Source organism: Bos grunniens, chromosome 27, assembly GCF_055505025.1.
Source record: "Bos grunniens cultivar Pamir isolate PY7600 chromosome 27, Bosgru_T2T1.0, whole genome shotgun sequence".
In the NCBI taxonomy this organism is placed as follows: Eukaryota; Metazoa; Chordata; class Mammalia; order Artiodactyla; family Bovidae; genus Bos; species Bos grunniens.
This window is the reverse complement of record NC_141191.1, coordinates 27,377,076-27,397,109: the sequence shown is the minus strand read 5'-3', so window position 1 is coordinate 27,397,109 and position 20,034 is coordinate 27,377,076. Positions and strand designations below refer to the sequence as shown.

Sequence of the window (20,034 nt, the reverse complement as noted above, 5' to 3'; positions counted from 1 at the left end):
TCCTACACAATAAAGAAGGCAATCAAAAGAGTAACCCAAGAAGAATCGTCTTATATTAACCTTTATAACATTCACTGGAGATGCCAACATCTAAAAATACCAGAACTGTAGCATCAAGTCCTCTAGGAAATCTTGCTCCATTAATCAAACTCTCCACTGAATCCCCCAGGATGTAAGACTTTAAAAACTCATCCCAAAGGCTGGGCTAGTTACTTAAATGCTATTATCCTGAGCTTCCTATTTTCCACATCCTTGGCAAACCAGAAAAAAAATTCATTTTTCAATCAAAAAACAGTTACACATGCTATTTTTGTTTTGCAGGTGTTATTTCCCCCATTGTCTGTAGGTTTAGGGTATCTCTTCTACATTCTAAAACTCTTCAGTAACATCCCCTGTGAGTGGAAGTTAGCAGTACCATGTGGAGATGTTTTGCCCTGTTATAACTGTTTCTAATAAAAATGACTAGGGACTTTCCTGGTGGTCCAGCAGTTAAGACTTCACCTTCCATTGCAGGAGGTGTGGGTTCCATCCTTGGTCAAGGAACTAAGACCCCTCATGCTTCATGCCAAAAAGCCAAAACATAAAACAGAAGCAAGCTTGTAACAAATTCAATAGAGACTTTGAAAATGGTCCATATCAAAAAAACATTTTTTTAAGTTTCTTTAAAAAGAAAAATTAATTTAAATGACTAGTCTCCTAACAGCTCACATGCAGCTAACAGGGGAACTGTCATACTTGTCTTCACATCTAACTCACCAGAGAATCAGAAACAGGTTGGGAAGAACCTGATCATTTGTGGGCACCCCTTCTTCCAGCCAGATTTCGGTCAAGCGATCCCCGAAAATGGTGCCTGAAGCAGGTGAAGCTGACATGCCTTTCTGTACCTTTCTCCTGGGTCTCAATGGAATCTGTGACCTAGGGGATTGCTGCTGCTGCTGCTAAGTCACGTCAGTTGTGTCTGACTCTGTGAGACCCCATAGACGGCAGCCCACCAGGCGCCCCCGCCCCTGGGATTCTCCAGGCAAGAACACTCGAGTGGGTTGCCATTTCCTTCTCCAATGCATGAAAGTGAAAAGTGAAAGGGAAGTCACTCAGTCGTGTCCAACTCTGTGTGACCCCATGGACTGCAGCCCACCAGGCTCCTCTGCCCATGGGATTTTCCAGGCAAGAGTACTGGAGTGGGGTGCCATCGCCTTCTCCGACCCAGGGGACCAATACTTGAAAATGTGACCAGTTCTTCCACAGCTCTCGGGCTGCAAGCAACTGTGGAATGGGAATCTGTTCCACAACTTGATTGAGAAAAGGCCAAAGAATAGTAGACAGATTGACACGCTTCTGAGGGTCTGGCGTCCCTCACCCAAAGGGCAGCAAGCAGCACCTGCTCACCTTCTAGTCAGACAATATCTTCTACTCCCAGATGGTCATTACAGTCTCCCCTAGTCAGGTCCCCTCCAGAAATTTCTGTCCGCGATATATTCCAGGCAAGAATATTGGAATGATTTGCCATCTTCTCCTCCAGGAGATCTTCCTGACCCAGGGATTGAGCCGGCATCTCCGGTTCAATCTGAGCCACTAAGCCACCAGGGAGGTCCCCTCCAGAGACACAACGGCAGTAAACGGAGTCTCCCAAAAGTTGAGGGTCTGCTGGGCTGTGTCTCCACAGAGACGTCTGGTTATCCAAGAGCTTTGCAGGAAATCATTCGTCAACTGAAAAAAAAGGCACAACTTAAAAAGTGAGAATTCTGTTGTATTCAGCAGACTTACTGAAGACTTAAGCTCCAGACACAGCATCTCAGGTAGCTCTGAGGGATTCTTCCAAAGAGATAGGGAGCAGTCAGGAATATAGGCATTTTTTTGCACAACAAACAACAAACAAAAAAACCCAGGTAGTCAGAATATCAAAAGATTACTGCTAATTAAAGAAAACCAGACATCTCAAGTTAATGAATTTAGTGATAAGAGTCTAGGGCAGGTATTCTGTTTTTCCCTCTGCTGAAGCCCCTCAGGGTACACCATGGGGGTGGCTGCAGAGGCTGGTAGCTTGGTGGCAAGCAAGGATCTTGCATCTTGAATTCCCCCCCTGCATCTTGAATTCCCCCCCCCTGCATCTTGAATTCCCCTCAAGGTGCACCATTAGGGACCACGATAGTGGCTGATGATTTGATGGCTTCAATATCCTTTTTCTTATTGAAATGGTAGGTGACATTCTTTGTCAGCACATTCATTCACAAATACTCCTCAGCACCCACTAGGTCAGACTTGTGCTGCTAAGCCTGCAGGGACTGACGTAAATAAGGTCTGGTCCCTGACATCCGGGATCCCTTCCGACCCACAGGGTAGACAGATAAAGGAAGTCAGCACAAGGCTAAGAGCTACAGTAGCTCCAGGCTCAGTCCCAGGGTAGTGCTAGAGGAGGAACAGCTTTTGAGCTGTTTTTAAACTTAGGTAGAATTGCAACAAGGAAGGGGGCCTTCTTGGCAGAGCAAAGAACATGAAGGGGATGGCATGGCATGGCACTTTTGAAGAAAGAAGTTTAGCATGATAGGAACATGATGGGGGAAAGAGAAACAGATTTGCTCCTGCCTTCTACAAAGACCTATTAATAACTTGGGGGACTTCCCCAGAGGTCCAATAATTAAGAGTCCGTGCTTCCAATGCTGGGGACTTGGGTTCAATCCCTAGTCGGGGAAGTAAGATCCCACATGCCGTTCGGCAGAGCCAAAAAGTAATGATAATAAAAAAGTTTTAAAAATAAAAAAGGGAATTGTAGTTTAAAAAAAAAAAAAGAATTTTCAACTTGGCCTTGGGGATACAACAGAGAACAAGATAAAGTTTAGGCTCATGATCTCACCTTCTCACGCAGGAAGAGAGGAAACAAGCCAACAAATGAAAACTGTAAAAGAATTTCAGATAAGGGCTAGCAAGAGAACAAAACAGGATGAAGTGATGGGGAGGGAAATGGACTTTCTTTAAAGAGGTGGTCAGAGACAGCCCTAAAGTGCGGAGAGGACGCTGGGAACCGAATGTGATGGAGACAGGCCCAAGGAGAGGGGTTCCGAGAGAGGATGCAAAAGCAAATTTGGAGACGGTGAGGGGACCACTTAACCTTACCCACCAAGGTGATGGCTAAGACATCAAGTTTTTATTCACCACTGATTTTGAAGTTCTGTTCAGGGGGTGATATTGCAACATACCTAAAACATAAGTACATAATCCCTGACAGAGTTAAACATCAACTCTTTACACCAGTGTTCTAAGGTGTTTATATTAAGATCTTCTGAAGAAAATTGATTTACACCACCACCTATCTAGTTCCCCATGAAAGGGTGTTACCGCATCCAAGCTCGCTCTACAAAAGGCCAATGAATCCGAGAGATGAGGGGTTGAGGCAAGGGAGACTTTAATCAGGCTGACCCAGAAGATGACAGGCTAGCTCCTCACAATAACCGTCCAGTCAGGGCCTGTTTGCCAGGTTCTTTTATAGATCAGAGATGGGGAGGAGCTGAGGAAACAAAGTAAAAACACTATTCAATCCTTGCCAATCCTTGCAAATGGCTCCTAGAATGGCCAGCCTTGGGCAGCAGGGAAAGTGTTAGTTTCACTTCCTTATAGCCCTTCACAGGTGGGCAGCTCAGGTTATCTCCTTGTGGCAGGTCATTATGTATAAGAAAAGGGTTAAAGTCGAAGGGTTAAAAGGGTTAAAGTGATCAGTTCAAAGAAATAGAGGAAAATAATAGAATGGGAAAGACTAGAGATCTCTTCAAGAAAATTAGAGATACCAAGGGAACATTTCATGCAAAGATAGGCTAAATAAAGGACAGAAATGGTATGGACCTAACAGAAGCAGAAGATCATTAAGAAGAGGTAACAAGAATACACAGAAGAACTGTACAAAAAAGATCTTCATGACCCAGATAATAACAGTGATGTGATCACTCACTAGAGCCAGACATCCTGGAATGTGAAGTTAAGTGGGCCTTAAGAAGCTTCACTATGAACAAAGCTAGTGGAGGTGATGGAATTCCAGTTGAGCTATTTCAAATCCTGAAAGATGATGCTGTGAAAGTGCTGCACTCAATATGCCAGCAAATTTGGAAAACTCAGCAGTGGCCACAGGACTGGAAAAGGTCAATTTTCATTCCAATCCCAAAGAAAGGCAATGCCAAAGAATGCTCAAACTACCACACAATTGCACTCATCTCACACGCTAGCACAGTAATGCTCAAAATTCTCCAAGCCAGGCTTCAGCAATACATGAACCGTGAACATCCAGATGTTCAAGCTGGTTTTAGAAAAGGCAGAGGAACCAGAGATCAAATTGCCAACATCCACTGGATCATCAAAAAAGCAAGAGAGTTCCAGAAAAACATCTATTTCTGCTTTATTGACTATGCCAAAGCCTTTGTGTGGATCACAATAAACTGTGGAAAATTCTGAAAGAGATGGGAATACCAGACCACTTGACCTGCCTCCTGAGAAATCTGTATGTAGGTCAGGAAGCAACAGTTAGAACTGGATGTGGAACAACAGACTGGTTCCAAATAGGAAAAGGAGTATGTCAAGGCTGTATATTGTCACCCTGTTTATTTAACTTCTATGCAGAGTACATCATGAGAAACGCTGGGCTGGAAGAAGCGCCAGCTGGAATCAAGATTGCCAGGAGAAATATCCATAACCTCAGATATGCAGATGACACCACCCTTATGGCAGAAAGTGAAGATGAACTAAAGAGCTTCTTGATGAAAGTGAAAGAGGAGAGTGAAAAAGTTGGCTTAAAGCTCAACATTCAGAAAACGAAGATCATGGCATCCAGTCCCATCACTTCATGGGAAATAGATGGGGAAACAGTGGAAACAGTGTCAGACTTTATTTTGGGGGGCTCCAAAATCACTGCAGATGGTGATTGTAGCCATGAAATTAAAAGATGCTTACTCCTTGGAAGGAAAGTTATGACCAACTTAGACAGCATATTGAAAAGCAGAGACATTACTTTGCCAACAAAGGTCCATCTAGTCAAGACTATGGTTTTTCCAGTGGTCATGCATGGATGTGAGAGTTGGACTATCAAGAAAACTGAGGGCCGAAGAATTGATGCTTTTGAACTGTGGTGTTGGAGAAGACTGTTGAGAGTACCTTGGACAGCAGGGAGATCCAACCAGTCCATTCTGAAGGAGATCAGCCCTGAATATTCATTGGAAGGACTGATGTTGAAGCTGAAACTCCAATACTTTGCCCACCTGATGCAAAGAACTGACTCAATTGAAAAGACCCTGATGCTGGGAAAGATTGAAGGAGGCAGGAGAAGGGGACAACAGAGGATGAGATGGCTGGATGGCATCACCAACTCAATGGACATGAGTTTGAGTAAACTCCAGGAGTTAGTGATGGACAGGTAGGTCTGGCATGCTGTAGTCCATGGGGTCACAGAGAATCGGAAACGACTGGGCGACTGAACTGAACTTAACTGAAAGCCACAGAAACAGATCCAGTGTAAATTTAAAATTAATCCTTCCCAGTTACAAGGAGGTCAGGGTTGACCATTTATAATCCAAAGAGGACTAAAGAAGAAAATTATAGCTTCATATCCAGAGTGGAAAGGATCTTAAAAGTGGTCTATTCTAACCCTCCTCCTTCATCCCATTTCACAGATGGAGAAGACAAGAATCATACTGGGTCATAAACTAAATCAATGGCAAAGTTGGAGCCAGAGAGAAGCCAGGCCTCCTGACTTCCAGGTTTAACGGTTTTGCTAATTTTGGGTTTTTGTTTTTAAAAGAAAAGCTCAGGCTTTTAGCCAATATTAGTCTACACAACTGGACTAAAAATGGATATTCACCATTCTCTTCTATTTCAACTTAAACAGAATCACACACAAGAGAGGGACAGTTACACAAGTGAACACTGAAGAGTCTTGGTGTCTATTAAACACATTTGTAACTGTCTTTTCTCGGCCTCAATTCCACCTACCGGCTCAGAAACAGCCCTTGCTGTTGAGGCCGTTTCCTGTATATGCAACTTCAGACTTGGAAAAATCAAACCTAAAGTAAATAATTATTGTGCAATGGAACAGGTGACCTTACTGTGGAAGTACCTCTTACTCTTGGCCAAGGAGTCTGCCCATTTTTCTTCATCAGAGCACAGTAGCCATTAGAATGTATTATATTTGCCTTGAAGGAGTTGAAAAACCTTTCCCACCCCCTTTCCATATGGACAATGAAGAAAACATTTTGCCTTGAGAAGCTTCTGGCATTTTCCTATTCCCGGTTGTGATCCACACAGCCAGCCTGAGAAAAGCTAGTGTCAGGCAGACTATTTTGGTATCTCTAATCCCAGAGCTGAAAAAGGCACAGTTACATCAAGTCAAAGGAGAGAGACTGAACCACAAGTTGTATTCCAAGTGGGTTCCATCGAATTTTGTGGTGGAAAGTGAGTCCCGCCTCTTACACAGGCTTTGTGGGTTAATTCATAAACGCTACCCTTCCAAGCCCTGGAGCTTTCTCCGTGTGATTAAAGTCACCAAGAAGTTTCATGATTGAAAACTCCACTTTGCCCAGGATTTATTTAGATATTCCTCTGACAAACTCTTGCTGACTCTGCAGCTCCGGTGGGAATTGTATGAGGAAATATACCCATAAGTCACAAAGCCAAGCTGATATGACAAGCGGAGGAGAGCCATCTGGCAAATTGTTTGTAAGACACTTTCCTTGTGTTTGTTAAATCCTGTTTCTTTTTAAGTCACTTACCAGGAGACCTAACACACATGGTCTAACCAATTCTGAAAGTCCCCCAAAGCTTTCTGAGTGGGTATAAAATGCAGACTTAGGAAGGAAAACCTAGATTTTTTCAAATGTTAGAATTCTTGATTGTGATGTTATGCAAAAGACCCAGGCATTATGAAACAGACTCAGAAGCTTCCATTACTTCCAATAATTGACACACAAAAAACCAAACAGCTTTTCTTTAATTTGAGCCAAAATGCTTTCCTTAAAGTTTACAAGAGGTTGAGAAGAAGGGGAAAGAGAGAGATACACACACCTACACACACAGAGCTTTATGAGGGCAGAACCAGACTTCTAAGATGGTCATCCTACAGTACATCAGTTCACCTGGGATGATTTTTATTTGTGAAAATTGAAAGGGCTCAGGCTTCCATTCCAGCTGATAGGGGGTAGGGAGCAAAAACTATTAGGCAAAAGTCTAACCAGGCTCAGAAGCATCTTTAATTAGTACTCCATTTCATTTCATAGCACAGTTTACCTCTCTCTGGTTGTTCTCTTTGGGCCCTGGCACTATAAAATGCTAAAGGACTTTATCTAACAAGGTCATCTGAGATTTCCCAGTCCTTCTATCTCACTTGGGTAGGTCTCACGATGACTTCATTAGCGAAGGTTGGTCGTGTTGACTCTTCGGGTTTGGAAGAGCATCACTGAGCTTCACACCCCACTCTACAGCCAGCCCGCCACCCCCCAGGGCCTGCCCCTTTCTTTCCCTGCGGCTGGTCCCCTCCCCACACCAGGACTGCAGCTGGGGCCCCTCCCAGGCTCAGCTGCTCTTACTGACTGCTCAGCTGCTGGTGGGGAGCTGGGGTGTTGACAGCTGTGGTTGTCCAGAGCTCCTACAGAGAGATAGAGATGCCAGGAGTAGAGACCTACAAAGCAGATGAAATGCGTTTTAGCAAACCGAGGTGGTGTCAGATGAAGAATTTACAAAACAGGAGTCCCCGGACTGAGGTGAAAGAAGGGTTTTAGTAGAGTCTCCAGCATCCATCTGTCCCCCACGTGCAGGAGGCTCCACTACCTCACTGCTCACTCTGACTCTTCATAAATCTCCCCCACTCCAGGCTGATCCTCATGAGTCCTTTAGCGCTGGGAAAACAGTAAGAAAAGATGCTGGTTATATCCTCAAATACCTACTGGCCAGGATCTCCGGGGGGAAAGTCTGGTCTCAAATCAGGGACTGTACATTTTCTTGGACTTCTTTTGTAGCTTAGTTGGTAAACAATCTGCCTGCAGTGCAGGAGACCAGGGTTCGATCCCTGGGTTGGGAAGATCCCCTGGAGAAGGAAATGGCAACCCACTCCAGTATTCTTGCCTGAAGAATCCCATGGACAGAGGAGTCTGGCGGGCTACAGGCCATGGGGTCGCAAGACATGACTTGTGACACGACTGAGTGACTAAACCAGCAGCACCACATTTTCTTACTTCACTTGCTCTATCTTTTCAATGAGAATAGAGCCCGCCCACATCTCCTGCCTGCATTTTTACTGCACTTGCAACCTTAACTTTAGAGAAAAAGAATTTGTTTATTTTTAAAGAAAGATATCTATAAATATGATAAATTAGATGAATTGGGGCTTTTAAAAATAGAATCAGTTTTGTTTCAAATAAAATAACCAAGACCTAGATTTTTGTTTAACATTAGTGTTTGTTTTTCTGTTATTTTATTTTATTTTTTTTAATTTATTTGTTTAGACCACTCCAGGCAGCTTGTCGGAGAAGGCAATGGCACCCCACTCCAGTACTCTTGCCTGGAAAATCCCATGGACAGAGGAGCCTGGTAGGCTGCAGTCCATGGGGTTGCTAAGAGTCAGACACGACTGAGCGACTTCACTTTCACTTTTCACTTTCATGCATTGGAGAAAGAAATGGCAATCCACTCCAGTGTTCTTGCCTGGAGAATCCCAGGGACTGGGGAGCCTGGTGGGCTGCCGTCTATGGGGTCGCACAGAGTTGGACACAACTGAAGCGACTTAGCAGCAGCAGCAGCAGCAGGCAGCTTGTGGGACTGAACCCACATCTCCTGCATTGGAAGTGCAGAGTCTTAACCACTGAACCACCAAGGAAATCCTAAGACCTAGACGTTTTTATGCAGGCCCCTCAAGACAGCTTGGGTTTCCCTGGTGGGTTATATGGTAAAGAATCTGCCTGCAAGGCTGGAGACCTGGGTTCGATCCCTAGGTTAGGAAGATCCCCTGGAGAAGGAACTGGCAACCCACTCCAGTATGCTTTGCCTGGAGAATTTCATGGACAGAGAAGTCTCACTGGCTACAGTCCATGGGGTCCCAAAGAGTTGGATGTGACTGAACGACTACACTTTCACTTTCAAGATAGCTTGGTGCCTACAATGCATGGTGAAAAGTTATTTTTCCAGCAGCTGTGTGCCCTTGTATAGTTAATTTTTTAGTAATCTATGTTGGTAAGGGCTAGAAATAGTCTGATGACCTAAATTCTGAATTTGTTGTATTCTACCGGTGCTCTCACTTATTTTCAAAGCAAATAAATGTCATCCCATTTGCTCCTCTCATCCGTAATCTGAGGAGATCAAAAGACTAAACTGAAACCCAGGTGTGGTCTGTCTCACAGGAGTGGTGTGGACTCCAGTTTTCTGTTTATTCAATGTTTACAGTTTCACTGGCCTCCCACGGAGACGCTCCAGGCCACTTTCCCAGCCACAAAATTCAAATCCCAACTACATCCATTCACAGGAGATGCTGAGTGACCTCAAGGTCAGAAGCTTTTTCGCCCCTGTGTTCCCTCTCAACCCCCTGGTCAGGTCAAAAGAGTGAGTCCGTAGAAGATAGAAACAGGAACAAGAAGAAACCAGCATCTCTCTGCTGGGTCTTCCCCTGGTTCCGATTATGCCTGTCCCTCCCAACCCTCCCCTGCTCCACCGTGTCCAACCCCAAATGATCAGTTCTCAACAGATCAGGTTTTAAGAGGTAGAGCAGAACACTGACTCCCAGAGTAGGAGGGCGACGAGACCAGACAGGTTACCGACGCGGTGGTCACAGGTGGGAAATCACAAGAGCGCCAACACTCGGTGCTTCTTCATTCTCGGAATTTAGAGGAAAAAAATTTACATCACAGAGTGCTCCACACACAAAGCCATGATGTTACAGGTCCTGGTAAGTGATACGCACGTTGAGAGAGGAGGGTTAACGCTGGAAAAGGAAGCAGAGCTCGCCTCCGAGGGCTGGTCCCGTCTGCCTGCAGTCCCCCCATCCCCCACCTCACACACGGGGACCTAGCTGCGTGGTGACCTTGAAGGGGTCTTTAGGAAGACAAGTATTTAAACTTGGACAGTGGGATAAAGAAACATTCGCTGTTTATCCAAGGCATTTGTTTCTTTTTCCTTTACTTTATACCCAATATAACAGGCCCCTGAAGTAGTTGGGAAATTTATACAAAGTGTCCAAAAACAGGTGAAATTCATGATAAGTGTTGGGATGGAAGGACAACTTGGAGAATGATGGTACTCCCAGCAATCCCAGGTCTAGAGGTTCATCCTAAGATATAACTGGACAAACATGTATCTGTACCTTTGTGTCATTTATTTATATAACAGCAAAAAAAAAAAAAATCAACAAAACTATGAATAAGACAGAAGTTAAATAAATTGTGGTATATCCACAGAACAGATTACTATGGAGCCATTTAAAAACATCAGTGTTAATTTTTTTTTTTTTTTAATAAGAGACTTCCCTGGTGGTCCAGTGGTTAAGACTTAGCCTTCCAAGGCACGGGATGTGGGTTCGATCCCTGATCAAGCAGCTAAGATCCCACATGCTTCACAGCCAAAAAACCAAAATGTAAAATAGAAGCAATATTGTAAAAGAAAAATTTTTAATAAAAATAAAAACAATAGTATGAAAATGACATTGAAAATTTACCTAGTGACAAGGTTAGATTCTACAACATATACATTTTAAAAGTAATAGCATTTATAGTATGACTCCATGGCCAGAAAAATAGGCACATATGTGTATGGTTAAATGTTTTCCTCCCCCAAATGTACCCATTATATTTATATTGAAAAGGTTAGAAGAACACATACTGAAATGGTAATGCCAATTACGGGTAGGGGTGGGATTCTTCTTTATATGCAGAATGTCTTTATTGTCAACTTTTTGTATTGAAGCATATGCGTGGGTACAGACAAAACCGATTTTCACTGGTAAGACAGCGGGACCTGGGCTTCTGTCTGAGGAGTCAGTGGCATCTGTGCTCCAGGGCACACATGCTGTGCAAACCTGCTCACGGGGGGGGGGGGGGGGGACACGTGCTGGTCCTCTCTGAGCAGCACGCGCTGACTCCTCAATGCCGGGGAGGAAGGAGGTGCCCAGCATTTGCTACTGTCCCAGCTGCTTTATGGGACAGATGTCAAGATTTGTGATTCTGGTCACTCCTCAGAGGAAAATAAAAAACAGCAAATGAGTCAGAGACACTGCTACCTGCCAGGACAAAGACAATAAGCCCCCAACCTCAAATATACTCCTCTGCACTTGGATGCTGTATCACTTTTCCCTGGGGTCAAGTTCAAAGCGATGAAAGAGATTCTGAAGATTACCCCTGGTTTCCGAGGTACAAAGATCAGATAAAGCATGGCTGTATGTGAGTAAAAACAACAGAAAAAGAGAAAAGGTTGTCTTGTGACATTTTAAGAGGACACGGCCTTCCTTTTCTTTCTGTCTGGACACCCCCACCTCCACCAAGTAGTTTAAATTAAGACCATCCTGTTTTTATTATTTCTTCAAGCAAGGACCAGACAGGCAGATAAAACCTCTCCAAGGTGGTATAGGACGTTGGGGGTGGCTAGGTGAGGGAGACATAGAAAACAAAGAGAAACAAGAACAAAAGGAAAGACAGACCCTAGTATCCAAGCTAGGTTGGGAGCGTTTATTTTATTCCGCTGAAAAGTGCTAGGCTCCAGTTCTGAAAGCCTGGTGCATCCAAGGGCTTCCCCAGTGGCTCAGTGGTAACGAACCTGCCTGCCAATCCAGGAGACACAGGAGACGTGGGTTCGATTCCTAGTTCGGGAAGATCTCCTGAAGAAGGGAATGGCAACCCACTCCAATATTCTTGCCTGGAGAATCCCATGGACAGAGGAGCCAGGCAGGCTACCATCCATAGGAGTCAGACATGACTGAAGCCGTTATACACACATGCTATGCCTGGTGCACCTAGAACCCACAACTTAATAAGAAAGAGGGGACTTCCCTGGAGGTCCAGCAGTTAGGACTGCGCTTCCACCGCAGGGGGTGCAGGTTTGGTCCATGGTTGGGAAATTCAGATCCCACATGCCACAAGGCACAGCCAAATAAATCAATAAAGTTTTTTTTTAAATAAGGAAGATGGAAGGAGAGAGGGGACAGAAAATCAGTGTGTGTCTCCGGGGGAGTGGAAAGCAATTAACTCCACTGGTTTAACGGGGTGTGAAAGAGACTTGAAGAATCATCCAGACTCCACGGGGGAGGGGGCAAAAGATGGAAACAGAACTGCCCTCCAGACCCTCTGCAACAGGGGAGATGCTCTTTCTGGAAGCCAGGCAAGAGATGAGAATGCTGCAGGTGAGGCCAGGTCAGGCCCTGGGGAGGGTGTGGTCTACCTGGCTGGTGGCGGGGAGGGGGCTGGAAATGGATATTCCGACATCAAAGGCTGTAATGTGCTCAAGGACAGGACCACATAAAGGCCTTTACCTCTCAAAAGTCAGAGAGAGGGGATGGAGGGGGAGGAAGGTTGGGGGTGGGGTGGAGGGGGATTTGGAGGCAGTAGCGGAGATGATTCAGGAAAGGAAAGAGGCTAACAGCTGCTCATCACTCTCGATTTCCTTTCCTGCTCCCTATGCGCATACACCACCCTAAGAAACAACTTCCTCTCTAAATGGCTCTCTTGACCAGGGGCCTTATCCAGCTCGCTGACATGATTTTATCAACATTTTAAAAATCAGTTTCACAAAAGAGTGCTTGGACAAACTCCATCTAGCAGTTTATGAAGTCACACATTTCCCCCCACCACACGCTACCATCCTGCAAAGCATGTTTTATTAGCCCTGATTTTGACCGGAAGACCTTAAGGCTCAGAGAAGTTAAGGAGCTTAACCAGGTCGCAGAGCATAATGAGGGGTAGAGCTGAGTTGTGAATCCAAGTCGTCACGTGCTCTGACGTCCTTGGTGAAGTCATAGGGTCTTAAGGTTAAAATCCGAAAGGCGAGAAGAAGTGTAGATCGCCAGTATACAGGTCATAATGGTCAGAAAGTCTTTTGAAACCACCTCCGTGTAACCCAGCCGTAGTCACTTGGGCGGCCAATATGGAAAAGTGGAGTCTGTTCTCTTAGGTCCTTCCCTGCAAACAAGTTTTGCCATATGAATGCACAGAAGGTCTTCTATTTTTCTGATTGTGAAATGAACGTATGACACATTATTTCAATTGAGAAAGCAGAATCTTTTTAAAGTGTAATAATTAAAAAAGCATTTTAAAGCAGCACTTTGTTCATTTATGAAATGCTTCTAATAAAGTGTCTGCTTCTTAGTTAACATTATTATATACTCAACCCCGCAAGGTTTTGTTGCAGGAAGGCGGACCCCTTTCAGGGCCCGAAACTGGGCTCTTGTCTAACACTCGGAAATGAATTGTCCGAGGAGACACATGTGCTGACAAAGCAAGAGATTTTATTGGGACAGGGCACCCGGGTGGAGAGCAGTAGGGTAAGGGAACCCAGGAGAACTGCTCTGCCGCGTGGCTCACAGTCTCGGGTTTTATGGTGATGGGATTAGTTTCCGGGTGGTCTTTGGCCAATCATTCTACTTCAGAGTCTTTCCTGGTGGCGCACGCATATCTCAGCCAAGATGGATGCTAGTGAGAGGGATTCTGGGAAGTGGACGGACACACGGTGTCTCCTTTTGACCTTTTCCGAACTCTTCCTGTTGGTGGTGGCTTATTAGTTCCGTATTCCTTATCAAGATCTCCTGTCATAAAACACCTCATGCAAATGGTTACTATGGTGCCTGGCCAGGGTGGGCGGTTTCAATCAGGGTGCTTCCCCTAACAGTTTGATGATCACGAATTTGTTGCGGAGGAAACTGACCAGTCTGGAGAGGCCGCTGGGCACCTTTCAGGACGAGGGCCCTAGAGATGATACCCGCTGTGTTCTTCCAGGTCCCTGCTGATCTCTGAGAAGGCACACCCCACACCTCTGAGCAAACTCTCCAGGCAAGGTCGTCTCGAAACAGGCTGGCTGGAAAGGTTCTATTAATACAACTGTGTTGTGCCAATGTGCTAATAAACCTTTGGCTGCTTGGCAGGATTTAGCCTAAGACTGGCTTTCCTTGTCACTGGGACACCACTGTGGGGGCCCAACCCACTTATCTCTGCTCCCCAGATTCTCAGCATCCTTCGAGGTCATCCTGCCATCTGCCCCAGTGGTCAGCCTGGCTTCAGTAAATCACCAATAGTCCCCTGACACGGGCGGGGGCGGGGGGGCGGGGGGTGGGGGGTGGGGCGGGGGCAAAGTCGGAATCTGGGGCCAGATCCCTCTTCTCCAAGCCCTCGACCTCTAGAAAGAAAGGACGAAGGCCAAAGTGAACAAACAGACCAATGGTTCTGTCAGTCAACAAGTAGGGAAAAAGCCCTTTTTATTGACTGAACTATCTTTAATCCTCAGGATCTTCCATATAGTGAATCCTTAGAGATCCTCCTTTTGCCGTAACTTCTTTAAAGGTCAGGCTGAATATGTATGCCACTGTAAGTCTGAACAGGAAATAAAGGATGTTCAGAGTATGTACTTATGTAAAACTCAGTGCTTGGCCCAGAAAATGGGGCCGGGGGGAGGGGATGGAAACCACGGACACAAGTTTCTCAGTGTTCCTCTTCAAAAGGTCAACTTTATTTTAACTCTGTGTCCCTGGGTCCAGCCAGGGAAACGCACCCTCCTCGTTCACGTGGTGGAAGACTCCAGGCTGCTGCCGTTTCAAGCAGTCAGATTGTCCCGATCATCTTTGTTGATTTTTAGCCCTTTGCTTATTTTTAGCCCTGAAAGGATGAGAATTTCCTATCCCTCCACCATCCTCTCAAGGCGGTGGGGCCTTGTTTGTATTATCAACAAGGATAGAAAGCAGAAAATCTTTCAGAGTTTTTTTTTTTCCCATCTACACTGACAGTTGACTAAAAGCATTTCCGAATTGGACCCTAAAAAAAAACATCACGAGCAGGAAAATCGCCTTGATAGGAACGTTGCTGTCTTTAAAACATGCGTGTGAGTCTTCAAAACACAGGAACTCGATGCTAGAGATGGCTGTGAATATTTCCCCTCCATGCATTTATAGGGATGAAACTGGTGGGTAAAATAGATAGCTAGTGGGAAGCTGCTGTTCAGCACAGAGAGCTCAGCTCGGTGCTATATGACGACCTAGATGGGCAGAATGGCTCAGGATGCAGGGTGGCGAGGGAGATGGGGCGAAAGTTCAAGAGGGAGAGGACATATGTGTACTTACAGCTGATTCAAGTTGTACATCAGAAACTAACACAGTATTGTAAAGCAATGATACGCCAACAAAAATGAATAAATAATATCACGATAAGAACCAGTGGGATCAAGGTTTTGAACTTGTGATGCTAGAAGCATAGGTTTTGGAGCTGGAAAGGCGGTGCTTAGAGATTGTCTAATCCAGCATTCTCATTGCACAGGTGAGGAAACAGGCTCATCGGAAGCCCTATAAACAGCTAGGTGCACAACCAGAAGGATTCAAGAATTTGGAATCTTACATCATTTTTCCACTATGACTTCCTGGAAACTAAAGTGCCTGTGGGTTCTAGGACAAGTGAAAGAGTTGGGTCATTACAGGCCCAACTCTAGATCCTTAGATACTAATCCTCCTGTGAGTCACAGTAGAGTCAGAGGACCCAGGAAACATCCTTTTGCCCAGCCTTCCCTTGAAACCTTTTGTTCCTGCCTGAAAGGACTTGAAGTTATGAAGACTTGCCATTTAAGGGAACATATTTATCCCTGCCTTGGGACAGACCCACTGAACTGAGGACGCGGTTTCTATCCCTTGTAAAATCAACTTTCTGTCAATGGGCACGTGTTTGGTTTCCTGAAGAGCTGAGCTGTTGGAACCCACGGCTGGGGGAGAGGAAAAGCTCTCCTCCCGGCTCTGCTGGATACCTTGAAGGACGAGCCTGAAGCAGCCATGGAAAGGGAGGGGGGCAGGGCATTCTAGAGGCGGTGGGTCCCTGGGGATCTCCAGGCAAATTTCTCAATTGTAAATGGGTGGATTCCTGTGCTTGGGTCTACCAGGGATGAAAATGAAAGAGCTAACATATAGGGCCTGGGGGCAAGAGCTAGAAACCAGCTTATTTTAACTTTCTTCTGGAAACTCTTAACCTCCTCATCCTTATCTCCAGGCCTTCCCAGTGGACCTTGCTCTGCGTTTTACACTGACTCTTTGTCCCCGTAGCCTGGTGAGTGTGTCTTTCCAGGAAGCAAGTTTACTGTGGAAGCCAGGATGGTCCAAAAGGAAGAGAAGCTAGTGACTGTCACTCCAGTGTGTTTACTTCTTTTCATTTGTTCGACATATATATTCTGAACACTTAGCCTGTCCTAGGAGCTGAGCTTAGCACTGTGGCTCTCGGATGAACAAACCCCATGTTTTCCCTGCTCACATTCTGTCTTATGCCTGGTGGAGCTGATCAGGGGTGAGCATTACCCCTCATCGCTTAAACTAGGCTCAGAGACTAGGCTGCACATTTCTTCGCCTTCCACCCATTCAACAAAGACTTACCAATTCTCTCCTATGTTCAAACCACTGCAGTGGTCCCTGGAAGAATCAGGGGGGCATCCTGTCCTCACTGTCTTTGAGGAAAGATGATCGTATCAAAATAGAACACTCATCTGGGTTGTTTCCAGTTTGAGGCTATTATGAGAAAAGCTGCTATGAATATACTTGTGGGATTCTTTTCATGGACATACGTCTTCATTTATCTTGGACAAATATGTTATGGGAAGGTCCTTTACTGGGTGAACAGATACACTGTGGTATCTGCATCTCATGGAATATTACTCAGAAATAAAAAGGAATGAATTACTGACACTTACGGTGTCATGGAAGAATCCAAAAAATACATAACGATGAGCAAAAGAGGCCAGCCACAAAAGAGTTCATTCTGTATGATTCTATTTATAGAAAGTTCTAGATCAGGCACAATGAATCTATGGCGAGAGAAATCAGGACAGTGGTTGCCTCTGGCGGGGGAGGATGGACCGGGAAAGATACATAGGAGAAAATTCTCCAATTTGTCTGGGGTGGTAGTTCCACCTATGTACACAGTTGTCAAAGCTTACCACACTGTACATTCAAAATCTGTGTACTCTGTATATGTAAATTATGCCTCAATAAATATTTAATTTTTAAAAAGACCCCACAAATCTGCAGAGGGAATTCATTTGTATCCAGAATAAACACGGCAAGAGGCTAAATTTGACAGTTGGTGCTGGTTACATATACGTTTGTCAGTTATTGTATTACTTGTGAACTTTTCTGCATGCTTGAAAAATTCACAGTAAAAATATTTTTTTAATTAAAAAACAAAAAAATAGCTATAGAATAATCAAACCCCCAAGTGAGAAGGGATCCCAGAGGTCATTTAACCCAACTTCCCACCTTGAACTTGGATCCCCTTAAAACATCCCTGTTAGATGGTCTCCCAGACTCAGCTGGAGCACATCAATGGAGGGAGCGTGTGTACTGCCTCCTGGGGCAGCTTGTTCCAAAACTGCAATGATGGGTGCAGCAGCCAAGGAGGTAGAGAGACGAGGTGTCTTGGACATTGAGAGGGCAAAGGGAGGGCCCCCAGGAGAGCCCACCCTCCTTAGGAGCCGGGTCATTCGAGAATGACCATCCATTGAGCCCTTCCTCAGAGCCTCCGTTGGAGATGCAACAGTGAGCAAAACTGGCCACACTCTTGCAGGTTGCAGAGCTGCAGCCAATAGCTTGGTCAGACTCGGGTTCTTTCCTCTCTGCCATACACTCTCCTTGTCTGCTGGTACTGACCCAGCTCCAGGGCTACTTGGGTGAGCTGATTTGGAAGAAAGGGGCAGGGCAAGGAGGAAGACAGAAGACTTGGAGCCTGGCCTGGAGTCAGAGCTGAGAGGCCAGGCTGGATGCTGGCCACCTAATGAGAGAACCTCCCTCCGCGCCACCCAGGACACAGGCAGGGGGAAAAGAATCTTCTGGAACCCGCTGTTCAAAATACGAAGGTGTTTTCTTCATGCCACCTAGAGCATGCAGCAGAGGGGCGGGAGCTATTTTGGATGGAGCTCGCAGTGCAGCTGAGCGACTCTGCTAGCAGCACCCTCCTCTCTCAGCCGTCACTGGGGAAGGCAGGGTTCTAGGGACCCTGCGAGCCCGACTGGTTCTGTGTCAACGTCTCCCTGCCCAGAATCAGGTTAAGGGACAGCTGCAGGCTACCTTTGCCATCACTTAGAGTTCTAAGGTTGCCAGCAATGGAAGACAACTCCAGATAATCTAGGCAAGAAAACCAGTGTATTGGAGAATACAGAGTGCTTCCCAGCATAGGAGAAAGAACTGAATAATCAAGCAGGAAAAGGACAGGAACCAGGGCCACTTGGGATGTGAGTACCAGAATCCTATCAACAAGCCCACTGGGACAAATCCACACGGCTGATCTCACGCGTACTCAAGAGAAAGGCGCTCTGAGAAGCCACCTTGATGTGTCCATCACAGGCAGGCAGCTGGATTGACAACCCCACCACGACTGAGGGAAAGCTCATTTCTCCAGACAAAAATCATGGTGCTGTGGCTGAAAGAGGAAACACGGGGACGGTGAGATGCCTGGCCTTGTTCCACCATCATCTGCCGCAGGGCAACTTCCAAGTGACAGCACGTTACGGAGCATCATCGTCCGAAGGCACCTGCCAGCCCTCAGCTTCCCCCATATCCCCTCCCCTGTAGTCTCCCAGCTTGGACCTCAGATAGTAAGCACAGGGAGTAGACAGTGTGGATTCTGGACTGTACCTTTCCCCAAACCCACCAGCCAAATGATGCTCACAAATGTGAGTTTCCCAGGCCCCCCCAGTTTGGATGAAACTAAATTCAAGTTGATGGGGGGTTGTCCCTGAGCATCACTGGAATGAGTTTCCTGAGTTACCTCTGTCTCGCATGGCCGGGAGGGCCTTAGGGAGGTCTTCTGTGCCTCCAGGAGGCCGTGGTGGGGGCTTAGAGGGTCGAAGAGGCCCACGTTCTGCATCCAGGCCGACTCCCAAGATGAGCAGGATCAGAAGGTCGGACCAGGTTGGGGGAGGAGACAGCAGCAGGGACTGCAGGACACGGATGACGGGGTGTCCAGTGGGGCCAGATCAGCTTAGGGCTGGATTTCTCCAACAGCTGGCTAAGCTCATTCATTCACGTGCTAAGATGTGAACTCCTGAAGGGCAGCTTCTCCAGCGGGCTTTGTTAACTGCTCGGCCTTCACCACCTAGAGCAGCACCCAGCCCGTTTGGGAGACAGAAGTGCTTATAGCTTCAAGGGATAACACTGTGTTGCCTCCTTTGCTTGGGATCCTCTCCCTCTGAGGCTGGGGTGCCTGTAAAGAGGGGCTGGAAAGGCCATCAAAGGCGGCCCAGGGACGGGCCCAGGCAGCCGGCCAGCTGCTCTGCAGGCTCAGGGCTGGATGAGTCAGGCGCTCGGCCTTCAGCACTGAGCCCAAGAGGCTGTGACGTGGCCCGCCGGCCCCTCTGGGCAGCAGCTCGCAGCAGAAACATGCACACAGACGCACACGGGAGCCCGGGGCTGAAGCCTGCGGGCCGGAAGGAGAGCGGGAGGCTTATGTAAGAGACGAAGGACGGGGTTTGAAGCCGCTGTCCCCGGCCACTACGCCCAGGCTGCCTTTCTTCCTGCCACTCCAGAGGGTGTGATGAAAAGGAGGGGGAAAAAACCCTGTGGCTGAAAAAGCTTCACTCACTGAGCTTGAGAGACAAATGCTCATATAACTCAAGCCCCCCTCCACCAGGGCTTCCCAGGTGGCATCAGTGTTAAAGAACCCACGTGACAATACAGGAGAGGTAAGAGATGTGGGCTTGATGCCTGGGAAGATCTCCTGGAGGAGGAAATAGCAACCCACTCCAGTACGCTTGCCTGGAGAATCCCGTGGACAGAGGAGCCTGGTGGGTCACAAAGAGTCAGACTGAAGCGACTTGGCAGGCACACCCCTCCCCTAGGCACTAAAAGGGACCTCCCACTGC

General features: G+C 46.4%; 2 long non-coding RNA genes across 3 annotated transcripts in view; both read right to left on the bottom strand.

Annotated features, from left to right (window-relative positions):
• LOC147343684 (uncharacterized) overlaps positions 1-20,034 on the bottom strand; it is a 114,029-nt gene that overhangs the window by 73,265 nt on the left and 20,730 nt on the right. The window contains exon 3 of one of the 2 annotated variants that reach the window (XR_015155941.1): positions 1,387-1,707. This is a non-coding gene — a long non-coding RNA (uncharacterized LOC147343684). Of the gene's footprint in view, positions 1-1,386; positions 1,708-7,726; positions 7,866-20,034 lie in introns of those variants that run through there. The other variant, XR_015155942.1, reaches the window with a different exon arrangement.
• LOC147343685 (uncharacterized) lies at positions 18,297-19,589 on the bottom strand. The gene is made up of 2 exons (XR_015155943.1): positions 18,942-19,589; positions 18,297-18,593 (listed from the first exon to the last, which is right to left on the bottom strand). It is a non-coding gene; the product is annotated as an uncharacterized LOC147343685 (long non-coding RNA).